Below are 19,347 nucleotides of genomic sequence, written 5' to 3'. Positions count from 1 at the left end.
CGGGTGTTCTGATGCTGCTGGAGGCTGTGCATGCGTGTGGCTGGCGTGTGCAGGCACACACGTGAACTGGTTCATGTACACACCGGCACTGGGCCGTGTCTGCATGCACATGGCTGCGTTCTTCATGTGTGCACACATGTGGGGCTGTTGGGGCTTGCTGAGGGACACGTGCACATGGGAGGATGATGTGGAGGGCCCATGCACGTGTATGGACTCCCCTGTGTGGGGTACGTGTGCTCGCTGCCAGCACACACAGGTGGAGGCCTTGACATGGCATGTTTTGGATGTGGGATGCAGGGAGAGCTGGAGCAGCTGCAGCAGGTCAGAAATGGGGCCGCCCCTTAATTGCACAAGCATAGCACAGGTGTGTGTGACACAGGGACCCCAGACTCCCAGAGGCACAGTGGTGTCTGGGGGGGCTGCAGAGCTGCAGTTTCCCATGTGAAAGCTGTGCTTAAATGGGGTAAACCTGGTGGTTCACAGGCGATAGAGAGCAGCTGGCTCAGAGGCTGCACTGCAGCCTGGATCCTGCCCAGGGCAGAGCCTACCAGGAGCACAGGGAGGTCTGGCTTGGAAGAGATGGGGTGTCACCACCACGGAGCCCCAGCCATGCAGCAGGGAGCCCAGTGGGATATAGCACAGCCTCACTGCCATGGTGCTGGCAATGCAGCATGTTCCCATTGCAGCCTGTCCACCTCCACCGGCCACATCCTGCACCGTGTCAGACCTGCAGTGCACAGGTCGCTGCTGGCCCCTTACAGCCTCCATTCAAGGCAGAAATCCAGTAGCAGGAAGCACCTTCATGACCACTGTTCATTACCCTGGGGATCTGTAGCTCAGCACCAGCCCTGATCCAGCCCAGCACTGCTGGAATTGCAGGGCTGTATCCACTCAAGACCTTTGTGCTTCTTCCTTCCCTGGCATTCCCTTTTCCCAGTGTTCCCCTGCAGCCTGAGGATGCCCAACCCAGTGTCTCCAGACAGGCACTGGATCCCTCTGGCTTAAGGCTGAAAGCAAGCACACCGGTTTCTCAGGCTGATCTTTATACCAGGGAGGAAAGCGTCATTAGCTCAGACATAACTGGAGGATATTCCAGAGCCCGTCTCTGCAAATCCAGATCACTGCAGTGCCTGCAGCTCAGGAGATGAGCGGTCCCAAACCCCAGCTCTCTGGGCCACACTCTGATGCTGAATAGGTCTGCGTGCTTGACAGACTCCCAAACACATTGCTTGTCACCAGCTCCCGCTGCCCTGCAAGCCACGTAGGGCACGATGCTGGATATAAAGCGGGATGCTCTGCCCTGACCCCGGTGCCAGCTGTGGCACAGACTGGCTTGCACCGCTCTGTCCAGCATCTACAAAAGTCTCCTCGGCCCCCAGTGGGACCCTGCCTGCGGCACTGAGCTGCAGGAGCTGGAGGCACCCACTGTTACCAGGACAACTGGGTGCTCTCTGTAGCTGCTTGTTGCTGCTGCATCCCTGCAAACCTCCCCAAGCACAGTGGGAGCTCCACTGCCAGCCATACCCTTGGCCCAAAGCAAGTCAAGAGGGGTGCTGAGCCCCTATCAGCACCCTGCCAGTGCTCAGGAAGTAGCTGGAGACCCCCCAGCAAAAATGAAGCATATCCCTGGCTGATGGGTGTGAGCACCCAGAGTCTTCCTCATCCTGCTCCCCTCAATGAGATGGGATATGGGGAAAGCAGTGAACAGGGCACCCAGCCTCAGCAGTGCTGTGGATTCAGGGGGGTTGGAGATCAGAGCAGGGCAGAGTCAAAGCAGTGCCTGCATGTGTGGATGTTGGAACACTGGGCTTTGCCTGCTGGATGGGAATTAGATCTGGCCATTAAAGGCAATAATAACCTGCCAGTTTGACACAAGGCCCCCGGTGCCGCCACAATCATCACACAGGCGCTGCCGTTGCAGTTGCCAGCATCCACAGGCATCACCGGGACAGGCAGCACAGGGCAGGGACCAGCCAGGGGCTCCCAAGGCACCGGCATGGTTGGGTTTCCAATACTCTTATTTCCCCTTCATTTGGCACAGAAATGAGACACAGGGGAGAATGCCGAGGTGGCAGCTCCTCTGTGCCTGGCCCTGGATGAGGAGTCAGGGAAGAGATTGACTCCAGCTCCTGGCTGGGAGAATGTGGGGATGCCCCCAAGCTCCTATGGCTTCAGATGGGCCCCAGCCCAGGGCTCATCTCCCCCAAGCAGCAGCTTTGCAGAAGGGTTCAGCGGGAGCATCTTGGCTTGAAGCTCAGAGCAGGACAGGAGCAGCAGAAGGCAGCCACCTGTCTGAACCGCTTCCCATAAACTTCACTGTGAATCGCTCCCGTGGAAAAACAAAAGCAGGGATAAACAGGGAAGTCTGGTTTGCAGGAGCATCCTCTCTAATGGGAAGAGGCAGCAAGTGCAGGCCGAGGAGCCTCTACCAGGTGCCAGGAGCCCATCACCAGGGTGGAGGGACCAGCCCCATTCCGGCTGCCCGCGGCCACTGCACCCCTCCAGGTACCTTCACATGAAGCTGATGGCGCAGGGAGAAAAGCAAAGGAGCGAGGGAAGCCCGAGTGATGAGCACAAGAGGAAGGATGTGAATAAGCTCCAAAGCAAATGTCATTTGGGTGTTGTTACAGACCAAGGAGCGCTGCCACCATGGCGCAGCCAATTCCCAATCTCAAGTGGCTCCCAGGCTCATGGACATGGCTGTTGTGCCCAGGAAGGTTGGTTTCAGCTCAGGGTCTTCATTTTGATTTTTCCAGGCTTTTTGTGTGCTGAAGGATGGACCAGGGCTGATCCGTGTCCATCTGTGCCAATGTGGAGATGATGCCTTGGAACACAGCAGAGCAGTGCAATGACTGGAATAATTTCTGCTGGGTGAGGGGGCAGGGGCTACCTTCTGGATCTGTGGGGTCGAGGGATGAGCACAGCATCAGTAAGAAGCCAGCAAATGGGAAACCTGCAGGATTTCTACCTCTGGATCCTCCGCACGCCTCAGAACAGCCCTGCTCCATCCTGGGGCTTTGGCGAGGATAAATCCCTCTGGATCATAGCGTGCTGGAAGGTCCTCCCAGACTGGAGCAGCCTGGCAAGGAGCAAGCTCACACCCACCCCTGCACCCCCCACCCCACTGCGGGGCTGCCCCATTGCAGCCTCTGGCCAACAGGGCCATTTCAGTGCCCAAACCTCAGGCGGATCACACTGCACACGAGTCACCACTGAGAGCAGGAACCTTGCATGAATATTCATCTGGATTAATATACATGAGGGCTGCAGAAAGCCCGTCAGCAGGATGTTATCTTGGCTGCTCAGCCCTGCTGCGTTCAATGCTGGCACCTGATGGCTTTTCACAGCAGGAAAACCCGGATCTGAATGTTGGGAAGCTGCATGGCCACATCCCCTGTCCCCCTTAGCATCTCTGGTGGCCTCTTCCACAGGGGGCTGGCTCCCCAGTACCTCCCAGTAAGCCATAAACTGGGCTTACTGGTCTGGATCTGGATGGATTCAGATGGATCTGGATGTTTTCAGCTCCTGCCATAGGGGAAATTGAGGCAAAAAGATAGGCTCAGGGCTGCCGGTGGCAGATGCAGCAGCTCAGTCCCGGCCCCATGGTCCCATCACCACCATGCTCCCAGCATCACCATTACCACAGCAAGGTGATGGTGATGCCAGAGCCATCAGAGCCAGGTTATGTGTGGCTCCTCCAGGACTTTGCCTTTGTCACTCTGCCAGCAACCTGGGGCACAAGCAAGAGCCTGACATTTCCACACTGCTCCCAGGCCCCAGGATGAAAGCAGAACATAATTAGCAGATTAATCAGGAGACAATAGCTGGGGCTCTGATGCTGCTGAGCTGTCACCAGCTCTGCGTGGAGCTGACCCCGAGTATGTCCAGGGCCAGACAAGCCAGGGATAGCCATGCATGGGAAGGGGCAGGCACGGTCCCCATGTCCTCACTGGGCCTGTGGCCTCTGCCACATCCTGTCTGCCTCTGCACCCGTGGTGGCAGAAGGGGATGTGACATTTTGTGCCTGTCAGAAACCTGGGAATGAAACCTTCAAAGGGCAGCACCATCCCTTGCCCTCCAACCAGCTAAAACCCATGAATCACAGTGAATTTGCATTCTTATGAGGTGCCCTGCGAGTGCGGCGAGCCTCGTTCAAACACATTTCGGTGATAAAATGATATTGACTCTGAGTAATTAAAAACCATTTCCATATTCAAATACAGCTGATTGAGGAGAAAAGGCTCCTTTTAGTTGCCTGGAGGGGAATTATCAACTTTTGGAGCGCGCAGCACGGCAAACGCATCTTCAGTTGGCAGCGTGCGAAAGGCCCATGGAGGAGGAGGAGGAGAGGAGGAGGAGAAAGAGGAGGTGTAGGAAGAGGAGGAAGTGTAGGAGGGCTGGCGTGCAGGGTAAGGTGTGACTTGGCTGCCTGCAAGCTTTTCCTTTGCATCCTGCCTGGTCCTTGAGGAACCAGGGCTGATGCCACAGCTCGACCCTAAAATGATGCCCTCCTTTCTCCCCTCTCATCCATGGGCTTTTCCCAGGGAAATGTGGCCTCCCAGCCCCTCTGGCAGCAGCGTCACCAGTTCTGGATAGACCCAACCCCCCTGTTGCTCTGAAGGGGATGATCTGGGTGAGCTTTGAGCAAGGCCACATCTGTGGGAAGGTCAGGGACACGTCCTAGCATGGTGAGCCCCGCACCACCCAATCTAAGTCATTTTAGACTGTCAGGGGAGCATCCAGAGGTTGCTTCATCACTGAACCCACCTCTCCAAACCCCTAGCCGCAGCCAAGCTGCCACCAGCAGAGCCCCTCCTGCACCTGCCGCAACCCCAGTGCCACCACACTGCCACTGCCATCAGTGTCCCCGGAGCACCGGGTGGGACACGCTCCCAGGTCTGCAGCTCTGCAGAGCCCCTCCAGTGCCTCCGAGTATGGTTTTGGGCTCCACTCGGTTTCCTATGGAAACCAGCCTGCAGCTCAGCTCAGCCTCTGCCCACGGGTGTGTGCATGGGGGATGTGGGTGCCCCACACCCTCCATCTCTGCTCCCAGCTATCACTAGTGCATCAATTGATGCTTGGTGCAGAGCATGAAGCCACACAAACCCTTGAGCCAGAGGCTGGGGGGAAGCAGAGTACCCACTCCTGGGGGGCCTCTTAGTGGGGTCCCTGGAGGGATGATGCAGGTCCCACACCGTGAGGATGCTCCATGTCACCCCACCAGTCCTCAGGGTCTGTCCAGGGGTGCAACACCTCAAAGTGCATCCAGAGCCTGGTGTTTGTTCAATATAACCCACACCTAAAGGCTTTAAATGTGCTTGAAAGACACCAGGGAGAGCATGGAATGAGGTTTACAGGGACACTGGTCCTGGGAACAGAGGTAAAGCAGATATGTGGGTACCATGGATTGCTTGGAGTCACCAATGTTTTCCTTCCCCTTCATCCCACAGGCTTACAGCCTCAGATCCAAGATCCAAGTATCCCAGAGCCCTTCTCCGTGGGAACCCCGTGGTAGGAGCAGGGTCATGCCCAGAGGGACGCCCCCAGCACTGGGGCCATCACATCCCATGGGACACTCACCCTGGCACCCGCTGCTTACAAGGGAAAAATATTGAACATAAAGCCAGAGCCAGGGGAATTAAAGAACCATAATTAAAGAAAATTCTGCAGCATGTTGAAGCAGAAGAGGATCATTGTGTTTACCTCCCACATCCCAGATGGATGCACGCAGGCTGCAGACAACGTTGGAGCGTGTGGAGAAGAGGAGAGGAAGGGAGTGAGTTAGCCCGGGATGTGTGTGAGCAGAAATTGAATTTTTATCAGTTTCTATGTAGATGGTGTTTATTCATCTGTCTCCTTTCCATCTCGCCCTGCATCTCCCTATTTCTTTTACAAAATTACTTTCCTCCTTTGCCCTAATTTTGTTTGTACAGGGAGCAGCTGCTTTCCTCCATTTCAGCATAAAAAAATATCCTGGTAAATGAGGTGCTCTGTATCCCCAGCAGAAGTTTCAGCAGCTACCCAGAGCACATTAGCTCTTTGCTCCTGCAGGGCCCCATTTCCATCACTAAAAGTTAATGCCTGCTGTCTGCCCTTCCAGAAAACGCTCCTGCCACCTCTGCTACCTAAAGTCCATCCAGATCCAGGCCCTGCCATGGGCAGGGGCACCTTCTGCTAGAGCAGGTTGCTCCAAGCCCTGTTCAACCTGGCCTTGATTCTATCTGTGATCCCTCACGGTCACAGGATGGGTAACACAGCCCAAAACTGGCCGAGATCTCCAAGTGACACCCTCCTGCCATGGGAGATGCACCCTCCTCTGCAGCTCGCTGGGAGCTCTGCTAATATTTATGGGAGCTCTGCTAATATTTATTAAGGGTCTTGCCACCGGAGATGGACGCCGCCGGGATCATTCAGAATACCAATAATGGTGTGTTTTCCCCCAAGAACTGGTACTTGTCTCTCAGCCTTTCCAGGAATATCAAGGAGAGGTGCACAGGTGAGCCTGGAGCACAGGCTCGGTATGCTCCCAAAAACCAGGAGCCTGGAGAGAGGCTGACGGCCAGGCCCCACATCCCAAAGCAGGACCCAACCCCAGTGTCTCTGTGTCCCACCAGCAAGAGCATCCCACTGTGACACTCAGCACCCCCAGGCCTCTCATACTGCATATGTATCTCATACTGAAGATGACACACAGCCACGCTGAGCACAATCCTTCCATGCAAAATCCCCCAACAACAGACACTTTGCCCTGCAAAGCTGGAAAAACCTTCCCAGGACACCCCAGCCCAGCCAGTAACTCCCGAGGAGACACAACCAAAGGGATATTCCCAGGGAGAGGTCCCGGGATGACTTTGCTGTAGGGCCATAGGAGCTGTTGGCTCATGCTGCCCCTCCTGCCCCAGGGAGCTGCTGCTGCCAGTGCCACCGGATCAAACAGAATCACTTTGTGCTGTCCCTCGCATGAGGGAACCCCAGCTCACAGCATGATTGATTCCCCCGCAGGGGCCACCATTAAAAATGTATGGAATTACTCATGCAAAGTCCCACTTACACACAGGCCTTCTGTGAGGACATTAAAACACCAGCACTTGTCAGTCACTTACCCGCTGTTTGCGATCTGCTCCTATTTATTATCATGAGCAAACCAGCATTGATTCTATTTTCGCCTCCTCATGCACCACACTGGGCTCCCAGGCTCCTCTGGGCTGGTGTGTGCTCAGCACAGCACAGCTCCAACCCGCAGCCCCTCTGCTGTGGCAAATCTCACTTGGGGTTGAGGCCAGGAGAGCATCAGGGTGCTCAGGGTGCCCAGGATGCTCAGCATCACCCCCTCATCCCTTTCCAGCCCCTTTCCACCTCTGAAGGGCCAGAACCCGACTGGGGGGTAGCTGGGGGAGCATCGTGATGCTTGGGTTAGGAATGGGCTTTATCCTCGATCAGGATCCAGGCTCTCCCCAAGCTCCTCCTGGCACTCCCTGCATCCATCGGCGCCAGGCTGGATGCAATGGATGCCTGACCTGTTGGGAAGCAGGTGCTGCAGCCGCCAGCTCCTGGTTGAGACCCCGGTTCCTGAGCCGGGGAGGAAACAAGGACTTTTACACACATGGCACAGGGAGGTGGGGGAATGTGGAGAATACAATAGATTGTGTTCGCTGGGCTGCTCTTGCTGGGAGGAACGGGGCTTGAATCACATAATGTTTCCCCTCTGCTCTCAAAGCATTTCAACTTGTAATGCATTTCCCTTCCTGCCTGAGCACCTTGCCGAGTCAAAAAGACAAATTTCCCAAGTCTTCAAAAGCTGCTGAGAGGCACAGCGCCGTGCCTCAAACCATCACTCATTCACCCAAACAGCCTCAGCTCCCAGCAGCTCCTGCCCTCCCTCCCCGCCCCTCCTCTCCCATCCCAAATTACAAATCAGCGTTTTCCCAGGCTCCAGGTGAGTTCCAAGCACAGCCACAGCTCCCAGATGTGGGGACAGAGGACAGCGCATCCCCCTGCTCACTGCTGCCGATGGGAGATGGGAGCCCTGCAACCCAAACAGCAGAGAATTGAAAGCAAGTTGGGTCTGGGGGCTCTGGATGGATGGAAAACGGAAGGACTTTGGAAGGTTGGAACCCATCCCTGCCCTCCGACAAGGACAGTGCCACAGTCCCCAGAGCAGCAGCGATGCCCTGAGCACCTCCAGGGACAGCACTGACCATCACCAGCACTCAGCCCTTGGCTGTTGTCACATCCTGAACCAGTTCATGGCAAACTTGTTCCATTCTGACTCTTACAGCTAGAGCAAATCAAACCTTTCCCAGCCACCAAAATCCCTGTGTGGGAACCCTCAGCTCTGGCCAGGAGGCTAGGGTTGGAATTGGTTTTAAAAGGATTTGGCAGGAGGAGAGACCTCCCCACTCCCCTCCATCATGCCTTCCCATGTACATGAGACAGGGGATGAGTCTTCAACAGGGAGGAAGAAACCAGCTGACAGGATGGGAGGCATGGAGGAGGTTTTGGGGACACCTCCTGCTTCTTGCACAGTGCAAAGGCAATGGCAGGTCCCACATGATGCCTGGGACCAGGGCAAAGCCCATGCCCACCTTTGCAGCCAGGAGACAAGCAAGGAAGGGCTTTTTTTCTTCCAGATTATGGCCCAGTTTTGATACTTCTCTCTGGTGCAACAGAGGAATGACACCTTCACTCACTCAAGCATGGCTGGCAGTGATGGCAGCTCACCGAGGCAGAAAGACAAGGGGAAGTGGGGCACACCAGCCACCCCGACAAGCTCCATCCAGCTTTTCCCTTCCCTCCATCCCAGTTTCCCCCATTCCCCAGTACAAGCACATCTGTGGAAGGGAGCAACACCCCATGGAAAAGCCGTCCATGGAGCAGCCCGGTCAGCAGCAGCGTGTCCACATGACCGCAGGCCCAAGGAGTGCAAGGAAGGCACCACTTCCAGGCATTCCCAAGGCCAGGATGGGGCCTCCAGCCCCGCTGCTGCCTCCGAGGCTGTGCCAAAGCAGCGCATGCAATTAGTAAATTAATTAGGGAGCAGTAACAGAGATTTCCCGGCCCTGAGCTGTCACATCACCAGTGTTTTGTCAACCCAGATGACGACTGGTAGAATTATTACTGCGGTGCTGGGAGTTGAAAGAAAGAGGAGAGAGAGATTTGCAGGGAGAGGGGAGGATAAAAATATAAAGAGAAGAGATAGGAAAGAACAAGATAAGTGGGTTTTGTTGCTAATGGAAGCTGGCACAGAGACAGAATTGCAACTATTATAAGACAACACACTACACTAGTAGTGGTTCTGAATGATCCTCTTAATTAACAGCCAGCACAATAGGAGCCCATGCCCACCTCTAAAAGCCAGCATCCTGCTGGAGGAGCTGCACAGCTCCATGGGGAGCATCCCGCAGCCAGCCCAGGGCCAGCCACAGCCCAGAATGCACAGTCCTGAGCCTGCAGGAATGCTTGGAGCAGAGAGGATGCTCGGAGCTGAGGGCAGCGAGCCCTTTGGATGAATCCTTGTGCAGAGCAGCCCCAGGCACCACAAACAACTCAATAGCTTTGCTTTCCCATGCTTTGCCCATCTGCATTTCACACCCAGCACCACTGCAGCACGATGAGCTGCAGGGATGCACCGATGGGGACACAAGCAGCAGCTCACACGGGTCCCTGGCCCCTCCTGCCACCCTCGCTGGGCTGGGGACACAGCGTGGCATGGGCTGGGGCTGGCACCAACAAGCAACGCTCCCAGCGCGTCCAGAGCCCATGGCTGCAGAGCAGTAGCACTGGCACACGATTTCCCTTCCCCACCCCGTTTCCTCTTCATCTTCTAGGGCCGGATTTAAGCTGTGTATCCAATCATATGTAAAAATAACACCCCACCCTCCCACTTGGGAAATTGATTCCTTCACTTCCCACCCGGCTCCAGCTTTAAATATCCCTATTTAAATGCAGATTTGTGCTGTCTCCCTGCAACCGCCTGCTGCGGAGCTGGAGCTGGTGGGTGCTTGACCATGGTGGAGCCCGACCCACTGCTCCATGCAAGCCTGAGGTGGGGAGAAAGGATCCAGAGGAAACACCCCCAATGCAAACCCTGTGATGCCCCGTTGCTCCGTCCTGAACCAGGCACCAGCTGCCGCTACACTGCCATTGAAAGCCACCCTGCTGTCATTTTGCCATGGGAATTCAGGCAGAGATGGAATGGAGCAGCAGGACTCATCCTGACTGTGACCCCCTAGTCAATGGCTGGAGCCACACATGGGATGTCTGCATCCCCAGCACCAGGCACAGGAGATGCTGGGAGGGGATTAGGAGACATGGGCAGCGTGGGTGCACCCTAGCTCTGCAGGGCAAAACGTGGAGGGGGGAAGCGGAGCTGTTGTGTGAGCAAATACAGCATCTGTGCAACTGGCAGAGCTCACACCCACAGCCCCAGATCTCCTGTCTCAGAGCCAGCCTTCCCCATTCCCGCACACCAGCACACCCTCCACACAGGGAAACCAGACCGGGGGAAGAAGGAGCACGAAGCATGAAGGAGAAAGGGTGGGATGGGAGCCTGCAGCCATAGGCAGGGATTTAAGGGTCCCCCAAGTCTCTCAGCTGCCTCATGGGGAGGTTGGTGCAGGGTTGAAGCAACGCAGACCCCAGCATCACGAGGAGCAGAGCAGGGATGGTCAGCGTCAGCACTGGCAGTGACCACGTATTGTAACTTCTAATGGGAGAGAAAAGCAAGGGTGACTTTGAAAAAGCCACCATAAGGATCCCAGAGGGACTTTTCCCAGCTTCTCAAAGTGCTTATTTCCTTCCCCTCGGCAGCAGCCGAGGTTCATGGCGGTGATCCCGAAATATCGCCCCTTGCAGCAGGAAGAGGAATCGACTCCGGGCTGTGAAGCTCTTCCTTTAGGAGAGGTCCAACTGCTCAGGGCTGAGCCTGGCTCCTCACCACCTGCCTCTAGGAGGATGCTGACTGCAGAGCATCCCCCAGTGGGACAGGGACCAGCCATGTGTCCCCGTCCCCCCCCCTCCCCGAGGTGGCCAAAGGCAGCTCACCCACTGCTAGCGACAGCACTCGCCGAGTTTGGGTGGAAAACCAACATTTATCAGACCTTTTGTGATAGAAGACGTCAGTATGGGGTGGGGGCTGGCAAATCCAGGGATCTCAGCTCTTCCCCTCCGACATGGCTTTGTGTCCCAGTGCTCCCCAGTCCAAAATTGCCTCCTTGGAAGAAAAGCATCATTCTGCTGAAATTCAGGAGGCAACAGGGCAAGCGCAAACGGCATTTACATATTCAAGCACCTTATTTCTATTTTAGCACCTCATCGTCTATTTTTGTCGCAGCAGAAACACAACAGGAGGACAAGGCCAGAGAAAGGGCAAGGAACGGGCTTCAAATGTGGGGCAGAGGCAGAAAGAATAAATCCCAACCAGCGCACAGGCACGGCTGAGACCTCTCCTGCTCATCGCACCCAACGCCTTGAGCTTCTGACTGTGGTGCCACCTTCACGGCCAGGAGCTGCTGCTCCTGCTCGTTACATTCCACTGGGTGTGAAAGGCACATTTGCCCTGTACACAGTGGATTTATTCAAGGGAGGGGGGTTAAACAGGGGAAATTCACCCCAATGGGGGTTATTTGAGCATCTGCTCATCCCCATGGTCTAAACTGGTGCAGGCTTCAAGTCTGCACTGAAGACTTGTGTCTGTGGAGGAGGCCTGGAGGGGTAGATGGGGGCTTTGCAGTGGGTGTGTGCTCTCAGGCACTGGGGGCTGCATCAAAACCCCAACCCTGGCATGGAGCACCTCGGGGCTCTCCTGGTCCCAGTGCTGGTCCCAGCTGGTGGCAGGGAGCTCTGTGGCTCCAGAGGAGCCCTGTGGCAAATGGCTTCATGCTGGCAGGCTGCTGGTAATGAGCTAATTGATATTCCACTGGCGCCAGCCCCGCTCCGCTCCTCACCCCGTAAATAACCACAACCCAGCCAGGAATTGGGCAGGGCAAAGGGACAGGGATGCCTCCAGCCACCCCTGTCACCATCCCATGTGCACCCGCGGGAGCAGAGGGCTGAGCACTGCAGGGTCCCCACCACCCCTGGGGCAGCAGTGCTCCTTTTCGCTGGGAAATGCATCAAGACCCTCAAATCTCCACACAGAGGGGATACTCCAGGGTGAGGGCAGCCCCCCGTAGCTGGAGGAGGATGGTGGGGGCTGGCTCAGCAGCATCCTTCCCTGTTGCCAGGACAACAGGGTGTGATGGAGCCATCTCCATGAGGGCGATTATAGGCACAGGGAGATGCTGGGGTGTGGGGGATGCAACAGACAGCAGGATTGAGTGCTAAGGAGGACGCCCAGGCTGGAGCCCTTATGGATCCCTTGGAGATCCCCCCAAGACCCACCTGCACCATGCTGAATGCATCCCAGCAGGCTCCACATGAACAGGGACATGGCCTCATGGTAGCAGGCACCATGTCAACACGGGGAAAGCAGGATGGAGAAGGAAGCCCATAGGGACAAACCCCAGATCCCTAGGGAAGAGGCAAGGCACATCCTGAGGACTCAGTTGCCCCATCCCAACACCTCTGCCCCTCCACAGACACAGGGCAGTGACCGGGAGCAGGCAGGGGGACCAGGGGGTCCTTTGTGCCCCACAGCATCCCGCTGCCCCAGGTGGAGGGGCTGGGAATGTCAGGAGGCTCCAGAGCAGCAATGAAGGTGCAGCTTCATTTCTTTGCTTGTGGTACCATGGCAACCTTTCCCACTTGGCTTAATTACAGAGCCCGTTCCTGCCTCTGCAGGGGGCTGTTTGTTCTCTGCTCCACAGAGCCAGGGCTGCAGGACAGCAGCTGATGGGGAGCCACAGGATCCCACAGGAGCCGGAAGTCCTTGCCCAGCCCTAAAAGAGCATCCTCACGAAACAAGCCTGGTGTGTACCCAAGCTGATGTCCCAGCTGCACCCAACTTGTGGCTAGCCTGGATGCCAGGGCAAAGCCAGCAGAGGCTGTTCCCTTGCAGGGGTAGACCTTTCCCTCCTCCTTGTGGCACTGCTACCAGGCACCAGTGTCCCCCAGCAGCCCTTGTCCCACCTTACTCCTACACTTGCTGCTCCTTGAGCCCCACCACATACGCTGGGGTGGCCTGGCACAACCATTCACCCAAACCAGGATGAAAAGCTAAAGCAGACCAAGGGGACCAGGGCTGGATGGGTCACACTTTCCCACGCTCCTCCCCAAAACACCCCACACTGCAGCTTGCACCATTCCTGGCTCAATGTTTCCTGCCAGAGCCATCGTGTTGCTCTAGTGAGAAAATCGGCTGCTTCTTGTGTGGATGTGGGAAGGGTCGTAAAAATCACTGGTTTGGGTTGGTAGGGACCTTAAAGCTCCTCCAGCTCCAACCCCTGCCACGGGCAGGGACCCCTTCCACTGGAGCAGCTTGCTCCAAGCCCCTGTGTCCAACCTGACCTTGAGCACTGCCAGGGATGAGGCAGCCACAGCTTCTCTGGGCACCCTGTGCCAGCGCCTCAGCACCCTCACAGGGAAGAGCTTCTGCCTCAGAGCTCATCTCAGTCTCCCCTCGGGCAGGTTAAAGCCATTCCCCTTGGCCTTGCCCAAAGCCCCTCTCCAGGTTTCCTGCAGCCCCTGTAGAGGCTGGAAGGCAGCTGTCGAACTGGGCAAGAGGAGGGACAGACCCCGCAGTGTTTGCAAGCTGCCAGCACCGAGGCAGACGCACGCAGAACACTCCAATATCGAGCTCAAACGAGCAGCAACGAGACATCCCCACGCGGCGGGGCCAGAGCAGGGCAGCCTCCCACGGGGCAGAGCTGCTGCCCGAGGCTCTTCCCTACCAATTAAACACAATTATTCTCCCGTGGCGGGTGACCCCGGCCCCGTGCCGGTGCCAAGCGGCAGATGGAGCCCGGCCACGGCCGGCTGAGGGGTTTCGCACCCGCACTGGTCTGCCAGACAGCTCCATACGCTGCGCCCGCGGGAGCACGGGGCCGGGACGTGGAGGGAGGTGATGATGGGCATCTCTGGAGGAATGCGGTGTAATGCCATTAAAAACGGAGAGAGAAAAGGAGGCGCAAAGGAGCCCTTCTGAAGCAGGGCAGAGCACGAGGGAGGGAAAATAAAAGGGAAAATAAAAATCCCAGCCCAGCAGCAGCCCTAGCCGGGCTTCAAAGGTCACCTCTGGGCAGGATTTTAATTTCACAGAGGAGTTTTGTTCACTTGTTAATTATTTTCGGATGAAAAGAGAGATATTCCTGCAGCGGGTGAGGAGAGGGCTGCAGCAAGATTTGAATTTCAAAAGCAAGCTGTTTGCAAGGAAAACAGAAGAGGAGAGGGAAGAAAGAACTTCAGGAGGAGAGAGGGGCTGGCGAGGGTCCCCAGTGCCCCTCTCCTCACCAAGGGTACCAGCAATAAACCCTGCAATAGCCCTGGTGTTTCATGCTCAGATCCACCTCTTCTGTCCCCCCACCCCCTCGCTGTGCCATCTATCATGTGTCTCCATTCCCCTCCCGAGGGACAGGGACACCAGGGGTGAGTCCTTACAGCAGGATTCGTCTGGGAGCAACAGGACTGCAGGTGATGGAGATGCTCCCAAACCCAGTCTCAAAGCAGGAACTGCCTCTGCCAGTCTGCAAAGGGTCTGACCCCAGGAGGACAGGGGAGAAGAGCAAAAGCAATTGGAAAGCCAGAAAAGGTGAGCACATGGACCATGGAAAAAAACAAAGCTTTTCCTCCTCGTTTTAGGTTTTAAGGCAGCAGTTTGCTTTTTATGGAGTTGGAGGCCCAGGGGGGATCCAAGTGCATTGGCCATAAAGCACAGCCAGCTGAATTAAGCCCCCAGGGCTATGCAGCGCAGTGTGTGTTAATCCAGCACTGCAGGTGCACACCCAGCATCCAGCCAGAAAGGTGGGGGGGAGCACAGCACCCTGTGCATCCCTGCCTGGGCAGGAGGGGAAGGGTCTGCAGGCCCCATGCTCCAGGTAAATGCACCTGTCCTAAAGCAAGAGGTGGAAGGAAGGCAGAGACCCTGCACTGCTGCCCCCGGGGCAACCCTCCAGCCAGCCCCCAGCACTGTCCCAGCTCCGACCAGTGCTGCCCCGTGCCTCAGCTTCCCCATGCGATGGCTGGGGAGGGCCCAGTCACTCTGCAGGCAGCCCATGCACAGGGAGTTGGGAATGATCATTACTTGGGAAGAGGAGGATTAGACCAAGGATTCATCATGATTTCTTGACTACTCTTGATCTCCCGCTGAAGCTACCGGGGGGATTTCGCTCTCAGCTCCACTGCAGCAGTTCTGCCCTGCCAAAGCCAGGGAAAAGCCCAATTTCAATAGCCCTGAGTCTGTTCTGATCTCCTAAACTCAAGTGTGTTTATGCCTAATGTAGAATTAGGCTGTAGTGGCCATGGTGGAGAGTGCAGGTGCACAGCAAATGGTGTGGGGGCAGAGCAGCCCTCCCCGCAACATGATCCTGCTCCCCAGGCATAGGATGCTCACCAAGCTCTACACATTCAACTCTCCCAGCATCATCCCTCCCATCACCAGCAATGCTCGTGGGCACATAAAGGCAGCAAAGGGATGCAATGACCCAAACCCCACCGCCTGCTTGCCCACAGCCCCAGCCTTTGAGGACGCCAAGACCTGAAGCAGCAACACAGGAGGCTGCCCTGGGTCTGGATGTGAAGGGCAGAGCCCAGGACACCCCAATTCCATCCTCAGTCCAGGTGATCCCTGCAGGACAGGGACATCCAGCTCCTCCTGTGCTCCCCATCCTGCACCAGCTGTGCCCCACTGCATAAATCACTTCTGTTACTGGTTTCCCATGGGCTCCCACTAATGAGGCAGCAATAAAGAAATCAAGGGCCAGGTTATTAATAAAGCAAAGTAGCTCAGGGAGGCTGCACTGTCCCCCAGCAGCGCAGGGACGAGAAAACCCAGCATGATTTGAACATCAGTGCCTGCACCGAAGTTCCAAGATGGAGCCACTGCTCCTCCATCCATTCCCTATTGCCATTCCTAGCTGTCAGGCACGTGCTCCTGCCAGCACTGCTCACCAGCACTGCTCTGGAGCCGCGCCACAACCCCGATGCGCTGAAGTGCTCAGTATTTTACGTGTCTACAAGAAAATACCAAGTGGAGTTTGCAAAGATGAGGCGCATTTAGATGCAAATGGTGTTATTTCTGTCTTCAAAAGTGTCATTAATACATTTTCTGCAATTTGGAGAAATCAGTGGCAATTATTTTCTTCGAAATGAACCATTAGCCAACTTTCAGTTGAAGGGGCAAAAATACCGAGAAAATCGTTCCATGACTGACACGTTTCCTCCCTCCAGGTCTGCGAGCTGCTTTCTCACACCAACAATAATTACTAAGCAAAGGAGCTAAAAAGTACTCCAAGGAGACAGGTGTGCACAAAGCCAAGTCTTTGCTTTTGCAGCGCACCAAAGGGTTGAACCAACATGTGTGAATTCAGACCAGACCAAACCTCAGCACTCACTGCTCCCTGCCTGAGCATCAGCGCGTGGCAGAGCCCATCAGCAGTGGCACCAAGGCTGCGTGTTTCTTGGTGGAATTTTTAATGCCACGGGTCCAAAAACCTTCACCAGCACCCATGGTACCAATACCCAGGTAATGCCTGGCTATAAAATCCACATACCCTGGTGTAAATCCAGCTTTTGGTGTGATCTCCCAGCTGCTTTGCTGCTAAATGAAAGGAAAAGGAGGAAAAAGGAAAGAGTCTGTGGTGAGATTAAAAGAGAATTGGAAAATAAAAGGCACCTGCTCTGATGTGATTCCTTGGGGTGAGAGCAAAGAGCAGATTTACATACTGCTGCAAGCGCTCATTAACTGCTGGTAAATGACAAGACCACGGACTAGGCAAGGAAATCCTCTGGCCTCTGCTCTCCCGCCTGCCCTGCAGAGCCCCAGCATCAACACACCTCCAAAGCAGCCTTTGCTCCTGGGAGGGAACGTAGATCAAGCTTCGCCTGAAGGCCGCAGTCTCTGGGGCATCCCGATCGTCATCACTCACTGCCAGTCCCTGAGGTCTCGCAGTGCCTCATTTCTGATGGCTAACTAACCAAAGCACTCATTCTTCCTCCCCAGGCACCCCAGAGCTGGGCCCACAGATGGGGCCACCGGCCAGTTCCATGGTCCTGTCCCTGGGATAAGCCTCAGCCATGACGGCAGCTCCTCACCCATGATGGATGGGCCCCCTCCCAGCCCTTTCCTATTGACTTTAGATTTTAATACACATCATAAAGCTCCAGAGCAGCAGCCTGCGGCAGGGCAGACGCCTGCACATGACCTGCAGCAGCAGCAGGATGAGGGGCTGCCAGTGCCCCAATCAGAGCAGGTGATGGATGAGGGCTTTAAAGCATCCCCAGGATAAATGTCCCCTTGGCACAGTGATCACAGAGCTGTGCAGGTCCCAGCTGAAAGGACCAAAAAATCACCCAGAGCCCATCCCTGGGCACCCAAAACCACAGGGCTCTGCAGCCAGCCTTGCTCAGGGGGATAAGAACATGTCCCCCAGCCAAAGAACACAGGTCCTGCCCTCAGTGGGGCTTCATTATTCAAGCAATTAAATCCCTGCTCCCGGAAAGCATCTCCTTGGCTGCTTCTCACTTGCTCTTCAGCAGCAAGCAGCTGCACGGGTAAAGCCTCTTCTTCCGTTCAAGCACAACCAAACTGCTTCTTATCAATCTCAGCCTCCCAGAACCACTGTCCCGGGGTGCAGCACCCCATGGGGTCAGGCTGAGGGTCTCTGGGGTCCCCAGGGCTGTCCTTGCTCTCCATGGGCCACGCTGAGCTGTGGATGATGCTGAGCCGGTGCTCCGCGAAGGAGCTGAGTGAAACCCAGCGTGCAGCTGTTTAAGGCCCATAAATTATGTTTGTGTTACCTGCTGAATGCTTAATCAAAATAGCGTATTTCACCCGCCGGCTTGACTGATCTCCTCTCTGCTTTTAGTAGCTTTTTTCATGTCTTCTTTTGCTCCGATATGGATCCAATATCTCCTGCAGCGTCCAAGACCATAAAGATAAAAAATGGGGTAATTGTGGCAGAAGTTTATTGGTGGGAAAATACGGGCGCTAACACGAGCCAGCCCTGACATCTGCTCTGTGGCAGATGTGATGCAGGGGCAGACCCTCCAAAAGGGATCAACCCCTCCGCAGGCCGGATCTGCTCCTGCTGGCGTTGCTAGCTCCAACAGAGGCACTGAGATGTGAGCAGTGTGAGCTCTCCGATGGGTGATGCGTGGTCCAGGGGGGCTGAGGAAGGTGGCTGCACCCTGCGAGCAGCCTGAAATGGCACCAGACTGGAAACAGTCAGGTAAAGGAGACTCCAGCCCTGGTCTCACTGCGTTTTCACTCCAAGGTGAAACAGGAGAAAGCATGATTTTGAGGAAGGAAGCAGCTTGGGCTGCTCTCTCCAACACCCCTGGATGTCCTTGGTGTTGTCCCACGAGGAGCGAAGTTGGGGTTGAAGCACCCCAAGGGAAACACTGCTGGGTGCCCATTGGGATCACTCTTCTCCATCTTCAGAGGATTTCTGCTTTCCCAAAGCACAGCGCTGCTCACCATGGACATCAACCCTATGGCTCGGAGCTTGATGGACAGCACTGCCAAGAAGAGCCAGCACACTGCATGGCGTGACAGCACCTCCTGTCCCTCGCGTTGCTCCTGACTTCCCTCTGCTTAAGCAGAACCCCAGTGAGCAGCCAGCAACACCCAGGGCTGCTGATGAGCACCATCCAGTAAGTTGCCAGCAAAGCCCTGGTCACTCCCATGCTGACGCCTGGGTCCGAAATAGCCCAGTATGGCAGCTCGGGCAGTGGGAGGAATGGGAAGTTGTCTTATCCACATGGCACACTTGTTATTTCTGACATGTTGAAGGGAAATAGAGAAAACCCCAAGACAGGCTCTTGAGAGCTGCTTCCCATCTAGTGCTGAGCTTTGCACTATATTTGAAACAACAATCCAATGAATTGAGAGCCACAAGGCAGCCAGCAGAACTGGTCAGCACAGAGAACTGATCCACTCAGCTCCATCCTGGTTCCCAGTGCTGATCTGGGAACAGCATCCACGTGCCCCACCTGCAGTTTGTCCCAGGACCAAACCCCTCCAATGGAGCCAGGTCTCTCCCAGTTTCCAATGGGGATCCTCTCCTCCCCTTCCTCATTCCAGCACCATCCCCATCCTTTTGCCCTCCAAGTACTTCCCACCAGCATCACATCCATCCCAGGGGAGCACCACTTCCTCCCTGTGCAAGCACCCATCCCAATGATCCCCCTGCTCCGCTGCCAGGTGCCCCATGAGCTCCACACACAACCACAGCACGGAGCCCTGGGTTCCAC

The 19,347-nt window shown here is 55.8% G+C and overlaps 1 protein-coding gene across 1 annotated transcript in view; it reads right to left on the bottom strand.

The window, feature by feature from the left end:
* The window catches only part of ADGRB2 (adhesion G protein-coupled receptor B2), an 80,884-nt gene that overhangs the window by 26,481 nt on the left and 35,056 nt on the right, over positions 1-19,347 (bottom strand). The gene's annotated exons all lie outside the window — the stretch shown is intronic.

Source organism: Pezoporus flaviventris, unplaced genomic scaffold (genome assembly GCF_033815535.1).
Source record: "Pezoporus flaviventris isolate CSIRO_AGI_PZ_B2104156 unplaced genomic scaffold, CSIRO_AGI_Pfla_v1 ptg000008l, whole genome shotgun sequence".
Classification (NCBI taxonomy): Eukaryota; Metazoa; Chordata; class Aves; order Psittaciformes; family Psittacidae; genus Pezoporus; species Pezoporus flaviventris.
Note: the sequence above shows the minus strand (reverse complement) of the source record. Positions and strands in the feature narration are given on the sequence as shown.